Here is a 17,437-nt window from a genome sequence, read left to right as displayed (position 1 = left end):
ATGACAACATTGAACGTGCTCATGAACTTATGCTCTATGGAATAGACGAGTGACACTGGATAATGTGGCAAATCATTTGCAAATCAGCCACGGCTCTGCTTATGCAATAGTGCACGACAGATTTGGATTTTAAAAAGTTTGTGCGAGATGGATGCCGAAAAAGCTGATGAAAAGGTGAAGACGACGATGCATTCGTGGTTCGCAGCTCAGCCCAAAACATTTTTTAATGAGAAAATACAAAGGTCCTTCGGCAAATGGACAAAGTGTATACAGAAATCGAGTGATTATGTCAAAAAATGATGTATGTCTTTTTTGACAATTGCTTAAAATAAATTCTACACCGACAGAGCGGGTAACTTTTTACTCACCCTCGTAAGACACTTAAATTTCCAATCTATTATGATGAATAAAAGAGCTTATACTATTAAATCTAATTGTATTTTGTTGCATGAGAGTACACGTGTATGTGATGTACATTACCTTTATATCCCCTTGAACGCTTCAATATTGCGCATATATACTATATTTTGTACAGCTTCTATAAAATTTCGTATGTTTGTTTAGGCTGTTAATCTAGAGGCTGGAGTACAAAGAAGTGGCACAATGATGTGGGCTGATGACATTTATAATTATCAAGGAATCACCCCTACATTCGCTCAGGTATATATCGTTGACTATAACGTATTTAACATATATGATTGTTAGAATATTAATAATTAATTTTTAATTCTATCAGAATTTTAATGAAACTGTCCCTTGGGAAGGAAGAACTGATACCTTGATATCACGGTTTGTACATCCTATATATACGACAAATTTTAGAACATTATATAACGAAGAACCAGATCGTCGTGGCCATGTGATGTGAATAAAAGGACTTGAATTTGATGATATTTTTATAATGTTAGATAACATAACTAAGTATCTTCACAGTAAGATAGGATGACATGGTTTACATGATCTTAATGTTGTTCACTCGAGTGATGATATTATAAGGAAAAGCGTAATATCACAGGTAGGATGATTCATAATTTAGAACTACTAACTCATGTATGTATTAAAAATTAAAGAAATATATTAAATTTTATAGGATATTTATGTTTAGTAACCAGTAATTCAGAGATTGGTATTCATGGTTACTATAACGAGGCTGTAGAAACGCACCCTTTCTTCTTTGCAAATGGTCCTGTATTTATGTCTAAGCCGAAACTGGAACCTCTGAATAATTTAGATTTATTCTTGTTATTTTCTAAAATACTTATCTACAGTATACCATAAGGAATGATACCGTATCGCACCTAATCAAGTGCCTTAAGAAACATCAACAGGATATCACAGTAAGTAATCCCTTATCGACAGATATGTAAGTAAAAGTTATGTGTCATTGTTATACACAATTATGTGTTAGTGTTATACACAGTTATTTATCATTTTCTATTAATTCAGTTGTAGCCACTACAATATCTATGACACTGGTAGTAATTATAAGAACAATAATGATGTTCTATAAGAGGAAATGATGATTAGGAACAAAAACTTACAGGTAAGTCAAAGTATATGTTATTTGCCATTTGAAAAGAAAGTTACTAACTTGGAATTTTTTGATAAATAATAATTGTGCAAAATATATTGGATTTCAAATTTGTCAAAAATTGATATTTAAGAAGCATTGTAATAATATAACATTAATATTTTGATTTTTCAGAAGATATCATGCGGTGGATGGATAATATGCAAAAAATATTAAGCAGTATATGAATTTTCCTATTGCGTAGAGATAACAAAATGAATTTTAAAAAATGTCGACACGGTAATAAGAAATAGCATCATGACAAAGAATATATAAAGACAGTTTCATTTTTTATAAATAAAAATTTGTTGTTCCAGATTTTGAAATACAGTGAAACGTTTAATTAGTATCTTAATATCTTTAAATAATTATTATTTTAGAATCAATTGTAATTGTATCATACGTACTTTTGAATTCGTGCAAGAACATATGTAATTTTGAAGTAGTTATTATTAGGAAACTGTTAGACGCGAACAGTATGCGAAAAGTTAGTATGTAGTGTAATAATTATCAATCAAAGCACAAGAATTAAATTCTTTAGGAAAAAATTTCCGGAATTTCTTATTTACATGATTATAAAGAAATCCATAACAAAAAGGAGCTGCTTTCTAATACTTCTCTTCCTTGTAATGCCTACGTTAACAATAACGAGGTTCGACTTTTTGTTTTTAGAGGGATACTGGAAAATTTGAAAGTACAGTACCATTGGGAAGAAAATCACGATATTGAAAACGATATTTGCAAGTAAATTTCCAAAAAATCTGTTTTCAAATTTTCGCTTTCTATTTCACATTAAAAGAAAGGGAGGGCTGCCTTCTTTTTCTGCAAGACAAAACAAACATTCTGAATCTCGTATCAATGAATGATGTCAATAAGTTATTTTTCTTTTCAGATTGAACAATATTCCAGATTTATTCATAATTTCATACTACGCGAAGAATAGACTTTCATAGGTATATAAAGGAAATATTAAGTATAGGAAAACTCTTTTTCGTTGTAGGTGACATATGCTTCACGGTTGAACACATGTATTTTTGAACACATATAAATGAAAAAGTACTCTTATGGAGAAAAAGAATTGATACCTTCGATTGACATTAGATAATGTATATAAACTTATGAACAATCACTATCACTATCAGTTTGTATTTTAGGTGCACACGCAGATTTGTTGGAGTTCTTATAAAATGTACTTCCTGTACGAACGTTTTATTCTTCCAAATTTTACGATACTATGTCTCATATGATAACTATATGGATTAAACGTAATATAAATGATCCGAAAATAGACTCGAACGACATTAATTGTCTTTCTATTTATACCAATATCGAAAATACAAGTAAAGCTGGAGCAATAGTATGCAAGAATGGACTATTTATTATTTTAAACCAAATCATAGCATATTCAGAATGCACAGTATTATCATGAAATGTAAATGAATCAGTTGTAAACGAACGATTTTACTGTAAAATCGTTGCCTCCTTTTTTTCATCTGAAATATAGCAGCAATGAGTACATTCTTTTAATATATAATAAAACGAGATATCTTTATAAAGTTACATATGTCATCACTGGTAACTGTTATCTCGTATGACGCCAAATATACCGTTAGTATGGAATGATATTTTTATGAAGATATACTTTAATGATAGATTTTATGAATGAAACGTTATATAAGAAAAATTATCTCTTGTTATTCTATGAAGTGTAGTAGCTAATGAAGATTAATTTTACGAAGTGTTAGAGCAAAAGAGAATTAAAAAATTAAAAAGATCTAAATAAGATTGTTCGTGTGGCTTAATTATCTCAATTCTGGTACACCACTTGTTACATTCTAACTAATTAGCGCTAAACAATAACTTGCAAATATTAAAGATATTAACACCTAAAGGTTTTCAGGAAATTTTATAATATTTGATTATTGTATATCTAGTCATTGATTGATAAAATTTCTTGTATAAGCATAGATCGAGGTTGACGTCATACGCAGATTGCATATCATTGACAGGTATCGTTTTAATTTATTTTATGGCTAGAATCGTTTGAATATTATACGAATAATTATTTCCATTCGAACGATTAATAAATCACGTACCTATAAAAGATATATTACGAAAAAGACGTGACGAAACAAAAAAATATTGGAAATTCCGTTGTCATTAGATCAATTATTTTTGCAATGATTTTTATTTCCATGTAATTACATATGAAATGGCTAATTCATTAACATCTCCTCGAATCGAATATAATTCGTTACACTTCACAACGATTCAAATAATGGACGGGAAATATATAATAACTTTCCTGTCCTTGCGTTAAAACAGTACTGTACAAATCAAATGATACAACCTAACCCCAACCTAACCCCAAAAAACCCAATTACATCCACATTGCATGACAGCACACTTGCAATGGATTTTTGTGATTTCAATGTCACAGACAATGACACAACTAATCAGAACACGTTCGAGGCTATAGACATTGAAATTACCGCGTGTTTAATACGTTTAAAGCATAAATCTAAATTTCACGCGATTATTTCTTTGTACATTGTGAAACTCTTAAATTATCTTAATCGAATAAATAATCCTAATGTAATAAAACATCTTGAAATAGACCTAGATATCTGAAACAGAAACTCGAAGGATAAGAAATCCTAAAAGGTACTAATCCTAAAATAACAAACTCCTAAATAATAAACAAGTGATAAAACCTGTTATAAATAATAAACCTTACCTGGAATAATCAAATCCTAACTAATCGAAAATAAAATAAGGCAAGCAATTCTTAATCTTTCAAGTAATTTTTCCGAAAACACAGAAAGATAGAGAAATTAAAAAGACGCAGCACAAATTGCAGCACAATGAAAGTTTCGGAGCGATGAATACGATCGTATTAAACTAAATAATTTTCAAAAGTGAAATTACACTGAAACGTATATCGATGATATTTGTCATTTCTACGATCTGTTTCGCTTGATCGTGCTTCTTTTCTGATGTAAATTCAATTTATAATACGAACTAAGTTTCCTTTATTATTATTAGTCCTGCGTCTTTTTAATTCGTCACTTCTTTTATTTCAGAACAATGACGGGCTCCAAGATGCTGTTCGGATGTTTGGCGTTAATTGCTTTTCTGCATCCATTAGTTCACGTTTGTACTTCGAGTAGTACAGCTCAAGGTTTGTACTTCGAGTTGTCTTTTTCCATGCACTTCAAATTCCAATACGATCTGGTCACGTGGCCTTCGTACAATTTCGAAATTTTACCTGTTTGGTAATCGTCAATGAAAAAAGAAGTTATGCGTGACCTCAACACATTGAAACAATTTTTATGATTTTTTATTTGCCGGTTGGTCAGCAAGTTAATGGAAAAATTTCACTTAACTATTCGCGTTAATCTCTTCGGTTTAACTTTTGGGAAATGCTTCGTTAGCTTCGGGAATATTCCAACGATTCGTTTTACGTACAAAATAAGCATGATAAATATTACATCACGGTAATGTAATATCGGAATATATTAAAGGTGTAATTTTGTTCGATTAATTATAATTTATTAATAATGGATTGAAAATACAGATATTAGTTAGACAGAGAAACGATGTTTGATTAACAGGAAAACTAAATGCAACGCTCGTATTTACAACAAATAACTTGACAACTATTTGGTAACTCTCTCTCTCTCTCTCTCTCTCTCTCACTAGCAACTCTAACACTCGACAACACTCGCAACTCAATTCTAACGACTCTATGCTTCGACGTCTCGATCAACTCTGATTCTCGCAACACGCACACTTTTCGATTCGCTTTGGATAGCGAAACCGTCCTTCTTCTAACGTTGTCTATTGTTTCCCTCATACCTATGTAAGAACTACCAACTACGTGCCTTTAGTCACGTAGGCACTCTTAAATGTAAACGAACCACAGAAACACGACGTACACGGTTTTTCTATTTTCAGCCGATCTCCAATCAAAGCTATTCTACGATATTACAATCGGCCTTTCCTGACAATCACATCTGCCCTCAGATGTGCTCATCATCGCCGCTCGCACTTACATCACTATCGTCAGCATTCCACCATTTCATGTGATCGGCTGCCGTGGAAGTTGTACGTGGCCCTTCGTGCTCCCCCTCTCGCTGCACTATGCATCGGTCATTTCGCAGGACTTTTATCACCCGATACGGTCCAAGAAACTTCGGATGCAGCTTTAGCCCGGGACCCCTCTGCATCCTCTCGATTGCCACTAGATCTCCCGTCCTGTATGCTGTCGCCTTCTTGCGTCTCCTGTTATACGCCCGCTTGTTTCGGATTTGGATCTCCTCAATCCGTCTCTTTGCGTCCGCACGCAGCTGATCTCGTTCCTCTTGGAACACCGCGGCCTGTTCGTCCTCGATGCTACTGCTCCTCTTTCGCTCTTCCTCTATCTTCCTCTCCGTTGTTTGTTTACCCATTTCACTCTTGTCAGGGGCTTTGATCGTCGTGGCAGCATCGTGACATTTTCGTAGGCTCGGTTCGTACATGGAAGACGTTAACAACTTACCATCTACCGAGACTATGATCTCTTCTTTTTCGAAGGTCTTCACGTTCATCGTGTCCTCGACAATCCCATCGTCGTCCTCGTCATCCACATCCTCTGTATATCGATATTATTGGAGGGATTCCGCACGTGCGACTTCCCTTGTCTTTTCGTTCGCCTTGCATTCACTCTCTTCGAGTCTATCCGAAAACTTGAAACAACCCTCGCACCCGCAACGCTATCCTTCTCAGTAAATTCGCAAATATCATCAACAACATCCTGTTGCTGTTGTTTAGCCAGATTCTTCCTCCTCGTGATGTTCGCTAAGTCCTCCTGCTGGCCGCAAGAATCCGACGAGGACACCATCTCGTGGTCCACTTTACCAATCACCACGTGTCTTGCCACTATTCTCCGTTCCTCCGACACTTGCTGCACAGCTGCCCGATACTTCTTCAAAACTTCTGCTAACTCTTCTTTATTTTCTTCCAATTGCGACAGTAGCTCAGTTCGTTCGCGACTAGCTACATTAACACGATCTTCTGCTTCGGAACGTTGCCGCAGTACTTCCTGCAACGAAGCCTGCGTCTCATTCGGTTCTTGCTCCAGTGCCTGTTTCGCTTTAACTGCAACTGCTCTAGCGCATTCTGCATCTTCTAACTGGTTCTTCAGCTGTCGTAAAGCTGCTTTACCCGTCGAGTCACCTTTCGATCTCTCCAGCATCGTTTGAGCGTCTCTTAGCAATGCTTTGGTTCTCTTCAAATCTCTTTTTAGCCTATGTTGCATGTCCTTAACGTGTGACAAATCTATCTCACTCGCCTGTGTCTCTACATCTATCTTGAGGACTTCCGGACACTCATCGGGATTTTCGTCCTTTATTCTACTAATAAAAGATTCTCCCCCTTTTATACTTATTTCAACAGTGTCCAAAAAGTCTGCGCCAATAATAAGCGAATGTTGCATCACTGTGTCTGGAACTACGTGTATGGTTATACAGTACGACTCATTGTCTATAATAATGTTCGTGGAAAATTTCCCGAGCGTAAAATTCCTTCCGGAACCGACACCGCCAAATCCAACGATTTCCCGACTTAATCTGGGCGCTCCGATTTTCACATGCTGATCTGCTCGCATTAGAGTCAGCTCACTACCGGTGTCTATCAACGCGCTCAATTTGAAATTTTCCATCTTAACATCCTTACCACGCCTTGTTTGTAACGACCGAAACACGCTGTAAACTTTTTTTGAGGGCTCACCCAAATTGTCGCAACTTGATGCAATGTGTCCGTACTCCCTACATTTGAAGCAATTGTAGCATCGCGTCTTCCTCGCATCTCCAGATCGACCGGGTTCCTTGTTCCTCTCGGTTTCGGACAGCTTCGCCACCGGCTTTACCCTGTTACTCTTCGGCTCCTCAAATTTCGTCCTCATCTCCATATCTCTTTTTATCGCTTCGTAGCGCCTGAAACGCTCTTTTAATTGCTCGATATTCCTGGCTCCGTATAGCACAGTCTTGTTCGCGACCTCGTCGGGAATGCCTTGAATAATGTAGTCTATCAAGGATTGCGTATCAACCCTTCCTTGTTTTGCAATCCCGCACATGTGATACATATATTGTTGCAGACTCTCATCTGCTTTCTTCTTTCTATGGGATAACTCGCCATGTATCTGTTGGTCGCTTACTACATTTTCAAACTCATTCCTCAACGCCTTTTTTAGCTTTGCCCAGGACTTCGCGCATCGTTTTTGTCGTACGAAGGCCTGAGCGGAGCCTGCGAGTAATTTCTTAGCATAGGCCACCATGTGGGCGTCTGACCAACCCCACACTTCTGCCATTTCCTCGAAGTCTTCCACCCACTGATTTACCCTCAGCAGATCATCCCCGCTGAATTTCTCTAATGAGTCTTCCACGTCTTTAAGACTCAACATCGAACCGACGCATACCTTCTGCTGCTACTCATCGCGGTCCTGATACACCGCTCGCGTGCCTCTCCTGTATTCTCGCGCGCCTTGTTTATCGTCCTCGCCTTCACTTTCGTCGGAGCTCTCTTCTTCCGACGATACATCGTCTCCTTCTAGGGCCGCCTGTAGCCGCGCGCGTAGTTCGGATTTTCTTCCCGTTACCTTCAACCCCAAGCTAACGAGACGCGCTCTCAGCTCTTTCGTCCTCAGCTTCTCGAGGTCTTCCTCTCCCTCTTGACTGCGTTCGGCTCTCTGCTTGCTTCTTAGATCTCGCTGGTTTGTTGGTTCTTCGCCACGCTTCGAATCCTTAGGAGTAGATCGACCAGGTTTGCACGCTCTGTTCAACCTGGCAACCAGCACTGATCTCGCACCGGATATAGGCAGATTCATCTGTGCGAGCTTACTCCTCAGCTCCTCCAGCGTCAAATCCTCTTCACCCGACAATCGTTCGTCTTCAACGTTTGCCATTTTATTCTATTCTTTTCTACTCCCGCAGAAATAGCTCCGTTAAATCGTATCGTTTCTCTGTCTTATTCAATCCCGGACGAGCCCCCACTTGTAATATCGGAATATATTAATAATGGATTGAAAATACAGATATTAGTTAGACAGAGAAACGATGTTTGATTAACAGGAAAACTAAATGCAACGCTCGTATTTACAACAAATAACTTGACAACTATTTGGTAACTCTCTCTCTCTCTCTCTCTCTCTCTCACTAGCAACTCTAACACTCGACAACACTCGCAACTCAATTCTAACGACTCTATGCTTCGACGTCTCGATCAACTCTGATTCTCGCAACACGCACACTTTTCGATTCGCCTTGGATAGCGAAACCGTCCTTCTTCTAACGCGTTTTTAATACGCGATGGCGCTATCACTTTCTAAAAGCGTCGTCTTTACATTTCCGATGGCCACGGGCACATCCGACTGCCAGATATACAATGTGTTATAAGAGTATCATTACCATACTTTTCATGAAAAGAGCAATTTTTCTTGATAACTATACTCTGTAACATAGATTGAAGTCGCTGATTTGATCCCTCTGATATCGTTGTCTTATGAGAGTCTCGTCTGGTCTTGATTGGTTCTGTTGACTCTTATCGTTGTGAAAAATCGATTCGTTGTGTACCTTTTTTGTATAGAGAATTATTTTGTGGTAGAATATAATGTTGTAATATTTGTGGTCTTTACTTTACTAATTTTGTCACTGAGCCGCTCTTTGGTTAGTTGAGCGATTCATATTCCGCATATATTCCGTACTTGCTTCGCTTGGTACTTTTATAATTTTCGCAGTTACAATAAAAAATTTAATTCTTAACAGATTAAAGATTTAACCTCTTGCTTTATAGTGTACAATAATTTTTTTTTTTTTTTTTTTTTTGTATAGGTTATGTGATCCATAGTTTGAGTAAGTAGTATATATATATATATATATATATTTAAGATTAATATTTTATCAGTTTCTGTTCGTAACAACATCGAAGTAGTCAATAAGTTTGAAGAGTATAATTAAGGAAGTTATGAAGCAAGAGGTTAAGAACAAATTCTGAAAGAGGTTATGTACAACTCAGTAGTACTGCTTTACATTACTTTGCGAATTACTTTTCAAGCATAAAAATAGTTTAACAGCCACTTATAGTTACTTCCTTACCATTACATTCATTAAATTCGTTTGATTTTGTAAACAAAATAACCACGCTGACCAGTCTCTTATTTAAAATAGAATTATTTTGTCATATATCCAACAGTTTACTTTCTCTTCGCTTTGTCTCGTATTACGACTTTATAACGGTGTTTCTTTAAACTTTAAACGATCGTAATAAATGTATTTACGGACGATGACTGATATCTGGTCTGTCTTAAAGTTGCAACTAATTAGTGCCCCGTTACTTTGGACGTTATGAAATGTTGTATAACCAAAGACTTATCTTCTCTTTTGGTAGTTGCATAAGAGAAGACTGAGCCGTTGAAACGCTCGAATAGATTAGCTGATTCGCTTAACGTATTTTTACTTCCGACGAGCTAAACACAAGAGCAGAAAGCACATAAGGAATAATACAGAAACGTCAAACGTATACAGAAATATATTTCGTAAAAGCATTAGTACGTAACATGTCTTTATAATTCTATTTATGTATAGTAAAATGGCTTGTATCCATTTTCATGAATTATAACTGACATTTCAAAGCATTCATGTAGATATGTAACTCTCGTTAATTAATAATTTAACAATGCGTCATGAAACGTATCATTTTCGTTTCTTCCTTTGTTTCGTTATACACAGGAACGAATTTGTAAATAAAGATGTATAATCAACGATAACATATGACAGCGAGTATAATAACTGTCAGCAAAGGAAGAGGTCGGTAAAATGATTGTGGTTGATTTCAGTGTATCGGTAAATAAGCTTTGACAGACGTTGCCGGGGGACTCGGTGTCGGTGAAACCGCGTCGATGAAATGATTGTCAGTAATTTAAAGATAACCCAATTTATTGATCTGTCTCCCCTTCATGGCGTTGTACGTCTCTCTATAAAACATATTCTACCTCGGAGGGCTGAAAAATTTAACTTGGTCTCACTGGACTGGACTGTAAGTAAGAAAATTGAAATGCAAAATCCACGTGTGAGCGCAACGGTTTAGATGGAAAGTTCGATAGGACAATTATGTATATTAGCCTGAAAGAAAGCTCGTGGCTTCGCACGCAACACGTAATTTCCCTCGCTGAAATAATCCTATTACAACGATACGATTTAAAATTTTCCTTAACAGACCTCGCAATGTAATTCTTCATCTACAATTTTTTATTCGGCCTGAAACAAGAGACTTTCGAAGCCTTATAGAGTCTCGCGAATCTAAAAGTCAGGTTTCAACGTATTTTCGCGTCTTATTCTATAATACTGAAGACATTAAAGGTGTTAACGATTATTGTCTCACATCAAACGAGTACTTACGTAAGAGACGAATGGAAATGGAAACAGCCGAGAATAATTGAAGATAATTTGAATACGTTCCAGGCTATAATACAATTTCTCGTGAACCGTAATTGATTCGCAGAAGGGAATTGCTGCTTCTCACGACTAGCAAAGTGTTTCGCAAAAAAAGAAAAAAAAGAAAAATGGTATCGGAAGGATAGAAAAAAAGCGGTGGCCTACATCAAGCAATCTTCATGCCGATAATGCATTTATTATTCAGTTCGTTCATTTTCTATCGCGTAACAGACACTGGGATAACTGACAGAACGAGCGTATAAATCTTGCATCTCTCAACCTGACTTCTCCCAATTCGCATACTTCCATCCTTCGTATAAGTGACAATGAATCAGAAGAGTTTCATAGCAATATTGAACAACATACAGTCAACTACAACACCATTAGATACATCCACCATACAGTCAACTACAACACCATTAGATAACAGCAATACAATAGATTATAATTTTCTACGTGTCATTGATTCATCATCATCATTTTCCATTTTTTTAGCATATGTAAAAACGTATCTGACGTAATCTTACCTCGCTCTTTGAGTAAAAAAATCCATTCAAATGAAACAAAGGGAAAAGAAATAAGAAAACAAACACTCACATATGAATCTTCATTACATAACTGTATGTACTCCTCGAGGTATAATTACTCAGACACGTTACAGCGTACCTTCTTCGTTCCCTGATGGCTGATGTTGATCGTTGACGTTTATAATGAAAGAATTTCGTCAACGGCGCCATCTGGATCCTTGTTGAAAAATTAAAATAGCCGCAACAGCACCATTAAGCTCATCACCCAGAGTAGCTCTTGTTGCTGAGTCGTGGAGGAATTCTTATCATCAACGACATAAACTATACCAGTTCTGGTAACGTTCTTCAGATGGTCCAGGCACTCGAACTCGCAATATCGCTCTCCAACACGGAATTTCTTGCATGTCTGTAGTAAAAAGAAATCGATCAATTGTACAGATCAATCGTCACTCGACTGCTCGAGAATTCAGATCATCCAGAGAATAGAATAGAGACGTGGAAAAATGTAGTGCGATCATCGCAGTGGGAGGAAATAGGGGGATAGGGACCAAATGAATGAACGAGATGTTAAGGACAACTGACGATAAGTTCTTCTTTTGTCGGGAATTGCATGTTTGTGAATGGTTTGTGGGTGGTTAGGTGGAGAGAATTGAAGAGTTTGGAGGTGACTGGAAGAGTGTTTTGGGCAAGGTAGATTGCAGAATGGTTGCGGTAGCATTGTGTTAATTATGGGTTTGTACATGTAATCTTTGTATGTATCACTACATACAACCTAACGTATATTTTTAATAATACATCAGAGTTTTAGTTATTTCATAGCTATGAATTTTATACTCTATAATCTTGACGTTTTATTTCACAGAAGCGTTTGAATATCCATAAAAATTAAATGAACCAATGTATTCATTATCTTATAGAGAAGATATATTATTTTTAATTATGTTCCAATTATTTATCATGATCCTGATTTCCTTATTCTGAAAATTTGAAAGGAAGTTTTGTAGTTTGATACTTTCAGCGACAAAGGGTCAATATTGCTTTAGTATATTTCGTCACATATACATGTATATCTATATGTCGGAGATGAAAGGACACCGGAACCTTTGGATAGCCCCGCAACATTGCAATCTAAAGTCTACTATAACTGTAACTAAACTATTGTAGTTATTCAATCCGATTGTAATTGTTCGAGATTAGTGACGGTGAGCTTTGGCTCGAGGTGACAGTCTGTCGCCCAACGTAGCCGCGGTCAAGGGATGAACGCTTTGCCTAACAAAGGTATGGAGTAATTCTATAGCTCTCCTTAAAAGAAATATTCGTGGCGACACGCGACAGTAAACATTCCCACGGTTTCTGTCCCGTGGCTCGCCACACGCAGACCCTATTCTTCGAGTAAGATGATTGCCAGATGTCGATGCGTCTCCGCAGTACATGTTCGGCTAGCCCGAGGGCCCGTTATAAATCTTAAGGTTTAGTTAACTAAAGTCCTTCAAACAGACAAACAGTCTTTGTCCCAACTACGGGAAGATAGGGGAGACATATTTTTCAACGAGCGGCGTCTCCCACTAGCAACTTTCCCTCGAGGGCGGCTACCATCTTTTTCTAACCACCGATATGGAGATTGACCAATTAGCAGCAACGTCAATTTCCCTTACTTCCTAAACGAAGGCTTTCCTCGACGAATCCGATGATCTCGTGTCCTTAGACACACCCCATTATAGTTTTCCTCTGTGGCATCATCGGGACGGGACGGGCATTCTTTTACGCGCTCCCGTCGACCAAAGAGTAACGTCTTTACGCTCAGCAATTATTTTTACGAATCAGACTTAGATTCAGCGAGAACGCCCATCTGTCATCCCGTTGGCCGCGGATTCGTTATCGAACCGGAGACCATTGTCACTAGTGTCGCGGACGTCTCACCGCCGTGGTAGATTGTCAAACCTGTGTTATTCATACCTGTGTCAATAAATCGTATCTTCGTTACACCGCAACGATGGCTACCTTCAATGAAGACTCCTCAAACACCGACAACCCTATCCCCAATGTCATTCCGACATATATATCCACCGAAAATGCGCTCTTGTAGACAAACGCTCGATTCGCGTCATAGCTTTTAAAGCTTGTCGCATCTCAATCCGTTGGAAAAAGTTTTTCCTGTAGCATATTTTATTTTTACGAACCAACAAGGTCTTTGTTTATTTCCTTCTGCTTTTGCTCCAATTTCCCCATTGTTTTTTCAAGGATAGTATTTCAGAGCCACTAGTCAAGTTTATTGTAACAATAAACGTACGTTTCGGAAACATTTTGTGCTGTGAAACAGAATACACTAAAGTTTGAAGGTCACATCGATTTTCGAAAGTTTATAAATGGAGGTGTATGACAGTATCACCAGCTGTTGCTGTCCAAGTAACTCCAACATCGAAATACTACAACGATTCCAATCGAAAACGCTAAGAGCCTTAATAGACGCACCTTGGTATGTTACCAACGAAACCATCCATCGCGACCTCAAGATACCTACAGTCAAAGAGGAAATAGCAAAATATAGCGACAGATATAGCAAAAGAGTCAACAAACACCGAAACCCCCTAATCACTGGACTACTCGATACGACGGACCAGATTCGATTTCTTTTTACTACAGACATGCAAAAAATTTCGTCTTGTCTTACTTCCTCAACAACTTTTAGATCTGATAGAAAAAAGAAACATACGAAGTAATAAGTAATGCTTACTAATAAATTCAACAAATACAGAGGAAGATGGCTAAATCGATAAATTAACGAGACTAAAAATTAATTACATCATGGATCTCTCGCTTTTAATTTTAAGCTGTAAATTACCGATATCGGTGACTGCCATATTCTCTTGAGTTTCCAAATCGTAAAGAATCTTTCCCCAGGGATTGGTCAACTGTGTATGTCCCCATGCGACGTAACTTGCTTAAGGAACACGAGCCGGTGATATGCAGGCAACGTATAATTGATTATCATTCGCTCTGAAACGCTGAAGTAATGACCAGTGCAGTGGTCCAGTGGTCATATTGAATGCCGCTGGATATATCAGCATTTGGCAACCTAACCCAGAGAAGCAGGAAATATGAAGCCACCGAATACCAATTAACTTCGTAGTTGCACGGTTCACATTCCATCATTTCTGAATATGCGAGGACAGTCCTCTTATTGTGCTTTTAATTCTTTTATTTGTTTCATTTTCAGCAAATATACTGGTTTTTTAAATTAAGCTTCTTTTTATACAGAGTTACAGATTATATTAATTTTATATAGAATATATTTAAGAAAGATATTTAATTTTTTGCTAGTTAAGTATTGATCGATTAAGTTACTGTACCTTTGTTCCGATAAATGCGTGCCATTTCCTCGAATCTAATATCATAGCAAATGCCAATACCTATTTTGCAGCCCTTCACATCGAACGTCGTTAGGGAGTTACCAGGACTGAGTGAATCACTCTCTCGAAAAGTAATCTTATTAGGAATGTCGATGTCGAATAGATGTACCTAATAACATAAAAATGTGGTCGCTAATTCTATTGCTGCAACTTTTGTAATTTAATATCAAAGTTACCAACTCCTAAACTTTAATTATTTTTTATTTAATAACTGACAGCGTTTTTATCACTTTCTTTTATTAAAAAATCTTATCATTTAATAATGTTTAAAAAGGAGAAAAAATAAGTATAATAATATTTTAAGTATGTGAAAAATTTATACAACAACAAACACATTACAACAAAAATGGGCGTTTCCCGTATCATAACGTATTTTATAAACCGTAAATTATAGAATTGGTTATAGTATACGTATGTACATATGTATATTCCTAAATTATTCCTAGATAGAGTCACTTTCTTCACCCCAATATTTTCAAATTCAAAGCCATAAAGGAATATATTACTTACCTTTCGGTGTTTTGCTATCAAAGTTCCATCGGGACCCCAAATAGTACAGGTATTGTACAATTTAGCGCCCTCTATTTCAGGCATCGTACCACCAACTACATAGATGTTGTTTTCTTTAGCTGCGTTCGATGAAGCAACGCTCGTTTCACCATCAGGAATACTCTCGGCGTATTTTGGAAAGTACTCTGCATTGCAATATTTCAATTAATGAAGAATAACTGTCTTTTGTTCCAACCATAAATTAAATTGAAATGTTTGTCAGTTTTTTATTTTTTAAATTATTAAAATAACTAAGTTTTATATTTCGACTTAATTAAATATGCAATTACTTAGCTAATAGTATATATAATAAATTGTTTCTACAGGTTCAAAATGAAAAATGAATATTTAGAAATATTTAATTACGACAATGCTATTTGTGTTAGCATCAGTGGCTTGTTACTCAACGACTTTGCTAGTACTTTTTGAAACATAAAGTTAGTTTTCAATTAACACTTATACTAGAGGCGGAATTATAAATGCAAAATAATTGATAATACTAATTTATAAGTACCTAATTATTAGTATCTTAAAAAATATATTTATACAAAAATCACGATAATCATGAAAATGGGGAAATCCTATATTCTCGAATCAATTCACAATTTATTTTGTATATTAATTAGATTCCGCGCTCATCAGTACGTACTCACTGGCGACATCGAGAAAATGTATCGGCAATTCCTCGTACGACCAGAGGATCGGAAATATCAAAGGATATTATGGCGCAGCGCGAGTGGAGAAACAGAAACATATGAGCTTAACACCGTAATACTCTTATCATAGAAATAGAAGCAGTCCTCAATTCATATAGATATACATGTATATGTGACGAAATATACTAAAGCAATATTGACCCTTTGTCGCTGAAAGTATCAAACTACAAAACTTCCTTTCAAATTTTCAGAATAAGGAAATCAGGATCATGATAAATAATTGGAACATAATTAAAAATAATATATCTTCTCTATAAGATAATGAATACATTGGTTCATTTAATTTTTATGGATATTCAAACGCTTCTGTGAAATAAAACGTCAAGATTATAGAGTATAAAATTCATAGCTATGAAATAACTAAAACTCTGATGTATTATTAAAAATATACGTTAGGTTGTATGTAGTGATACATACAAAGATTACATGTACAAACCCATAATTAACACAATGCTACCGCAACCATTCTGCAATCTACCTTGCCCAAAACACTCTTCCAGTCACCTCCAAACTCTTCAATTCTCTCCACCTAACCACCCACAAACCATTCACAAACATGCAATTCCCGACAAAAGAAGAACTTATCGTCAGTTGTCCTTAACATCTCGTTCATTCATTTGGTCCCTATCCCCCTATTTCCTCCCACTGCGATGATCGCACTACATTTTTCCACGTCTCTATTCTATTCTCTGGATGATCTGAATTCTCGAGCAGTCGAGTGACGATTGATCTGTACAATTGATCGATTTCTTTTTACTACAGACATGCAAAAAATTTCGTCTTGGAAAGCGATGTTGCGAGTTCGAATGCCTGGACCACATGAAGAACATTACCGGAACTGGTAAAGTTTATGTCGTTGATGATAATAATTCCTCCACGACTCAGCAACAAAAGCTACTCTGGGTGATGAGCTTAATGGTGCTGTTGCGGCTAGTTTAATTTTTCAACAGGGATCCAGATGGCGCCGTTGACGAAATTCTTTCACTATAAACGTCAACGATCAACATCAGCCATCAGGGAACGAAGAAGGTACGCTGTAACGTGTCTGAGTAATTATACCTCGAGGAGTACATACAGTTATGTAATGAAGATTCGTATGTGAGTGTTTGTTTTCTTATTTCTTTTCCCTTTGTTTCATTTGAATGGATTTTTGTACTCAAAGAGCGAGGTAAGATTACGTCAGATACGTTTTTAC

General features: G+C 36.6%; 2 long non-coding RNA genes across 3 annotated transcripts; both read left to right on the top strand.

Moving 5' to 3' along the window:
* The first annotated feature begins 124 nt into the window (after window positions 1-124).
* Window positions 125-1,330, top strand: LOC126876246 (uncharacterized). 2 transcript variants are annotated; one of them, XR_007694038.1, is made up of 4 exons: window positions 125-352; window positions 565-660; window positions 737-1,015; window positions 1,091-1,330. It is a non-coding gene; the product is annotated as an uncharacterized LOC126876246 (long non-coding RNA). The 2 variants fall into 2 exon arrangements; XR_007694037.1 differs by having other exon boundaries at window positions 125-660.
* Window positions 1,331-1,405: 75 nt separating this feature from the next.
* Window positions 1,406-2,184, top strand: LOC126876248 (uncharacterized). The gene is made up of 2 exons (XR_007694040.1): window positions 1,406-1,543; window positions 1,706-2,184. It is a non-coding gene; the product is annotated as an uncharacterized LOC126876248 (long non-coding RNA).
* Window positions 2,185-17,437: the final 15,253 nt, after the last annotated feature.

This window comes from Bombus huntii, unplaced genomic scaffold (assembly GCF_024542735.1).
Source record: "Bombus huntii isolate Logan2020A unplaced genomic scaffold, iyBomHunt1.1 ctg00000067.1, whole genome shotgun sequence".
In the NCBI taxonomy this organism is placed as follows: domain Eukaryota; kingdom Metazoa; phylum Arthropoda; class Insecta; order Hymenoptera; family Apidae; genus Bombus; species Bombus huntii.
Note: the sequence above shows the minus strand (reverse complement) of the source record. Positions and strands in the feature narration are given on the sequence as shown.